A 2,398-nucleotide genomic window follows, 5' to 3' on the forward strand; every position below is an offset into this window, starting at 1 on the left:
TCTTGCCCCTAGTTCGTGGGCTGCTTCAAATCTGGCCACACAGGTTTCACATTGTGGTTGACCGTTGAACATTCTGAATCCAAGTTCAAGGTTTGAAAGTAGAAGGGTCGAGTCTCGAGGCTGAGAGTGATCCTAAGCTGCACAATCTCAAGAGCGATTCCACACAGGTCTTCGCAGGACGGCGCAAACTATTTTTGAAATCTTTTAAGAAAGCGATAAATCGCTCGCGCTGAAGACAATGTAGAACCAATCTGGATCAAGCCAGGATCCTTCTCAGTACTCACGTTAACAAGCATGATTTCATTCATTAAGGGCTTAACACGCCTCTCTTTCTCTCAGTTTGATCAAATTTTGCAGAACCTGAGGAATTCCTTCTTCTTTGTTTTCATCACAATATTCAACAAGTTTTGAAAAACTTAGGTCAATGCAATGATTTCAAGACACAGAAAAGTAGGCGAAAAGCACTGTCGTTTCGTTCAAATCTTCTGGCACAACTGGCACAAGGTAGAAGCAAAACACAAGAGTGTGAAAATCACCACTGTTTCATTCAAAATCTGTTGGCACAACTGGCTCCAAGGCAGAAACAGACTCAAAAGAAAGCAAAAAGACAAACACAAAACAAGCAAGTGATGTCCGAGGTAATACCCTCGAAATCACCTGACTCTAACAAACAAGACTGACTCGATACAACAAGACAGACCCAACTGACTCAGTACAAAAAGACTGACTCTATACAACACAACAGAGCTGACTCAATACCCAAGTCAGAAAGTACAAAAACTAGCATTCGCAAATGCTCAAAATAGTGCGTGCCAAACGCCACATCTAGAGTAAACTGAGCGCCGCCCGCAGGTGGTTCATCTCCTGATCACATTACATTATCCTCCAGGTTCACTGATCCAGTGACAATAAACTTTGCTGAGCTTGGTGGGATGATGACCTCGTTGTCAATCAAATCCTGTACTTTGTGGCGAAGACGAAAGCAACTGTCGATGCTATGACCGGTCTGTTGATGGTACACACAGTATTGGGTAGTATCATGATCGGGCGGAAGACAACCAAGGAGAGGTCGAGGCTTGAGGGGCTTGAGATGGCCCTTTTCAGCAAGGATTTGAAAAGCCTTAGACAAAGGCATGTAGAGGGCATGAAAAACCCTGCGACCTCGGGGTTGATACTTCAGGTTTGTGGATTTTTGTTGGGCGCACTAGCAAAGGGGTTAGCAGGTGCTGGCTTGGTTTTCTGGTCTCTTCCGAGTGCAGGATTAGAGCTAACAGGATTGTTTCTGGTACGACAGCCCTTCTCCCAGTTTTCCCCTTGATTCGAACTGCTCTCATTCTGAGTGACGAAAGTGTCATCCACAGTTTTTGCAACAACTGCGAGCACTTGCTGTTTCTTTAGTCCGTCGACTTTCAAAGCCTCAACAGTCCACAGAAGGTTTTCATAAGGATCAATGTCTACCCTCACCTTGTTCTTTTCACTCGCCTCAACTTGGTCGAAGGTTTGGGTTGCTACATCAAAACAGAGCCCTACTATTGTCGACATGTCATTGCCCAAACTCGAAGTGGCTTCAGATTGGCCAATTTCAATTACAATTCGTCCCAGGAGTGGGAAGTCATTTGGCATGAGATTTCTGGCATGTGATGTGCTTGATGGCGGAACCGATAGTCCAAAGGCTAGATCAGCCACAGTTCTCTGAAGATCGCTGATCATTCCCATCAGCTCAAAAGTAATGGGCTCTTTGTTGAATGACTGCTGAGGCTGAATGACTGCACTCTTTGTTGAATTCTGCCCAAAATTCTGCCTGTAAAATGATACACTTAGGTAAAACTAATTCCCCCAAATACTGATGCCCTTGGGCCTGATACCCAGACTTACAAACTGATATATGCATTCCTGTAGAGGCACACTCTAAAAGCACATAGCAAGCAAATGAGATCCAAAACACCCCTATGTTGGGGTAGGGTTTCCCTGTCCTATCTTGTTAGGAGCTAGGGTTTCACTACACACACAGCGGTTTCAAACAACCTACAATTGGGTAAGCAACTTGTCCTAGTTTGGAATGGTCACTATGGATTCCGCTATGCACTAGGTCGAATGGTCAAAAAGGGTGCCTCGGCAACAACCGAGGATTGTGATCCCGTCGTGGAAGAGCCCGCAACTGGTCAGCCTTATGGCACACACTTCTCAAAGCAAGCCTCCGGCAAACCGTTCAGGAATAGCATGCGGCAAACACGGTGTTTTAGGCGCACCAATGCAAATGCAATGCAAAGAAACATGTAAGTGTTAACAAAACAAGATATCATGAGTTCGAGTCAAGTTCTCTAACTCCCCAGCAGAGTCGCCAGAAACTATAGACCGCCCCTGAGAGAACTCCCGATCTCTGAGCCGGCGAGGGCGC

This window comes from Camellia sinensis, chromosome 6 (genome assembly GCF_055761805.1).
Source record: "Camellia sinensis isolate YWXY chromosome 6, ASM5576180v1, whole genome shotgun sequence".
Lineage (NCBI taxonomy): Eukaryota > Viridiplantae > Streptophyta > Magnoliopsida > Ericales > Theaceae > Camellia > Camellia sinensis.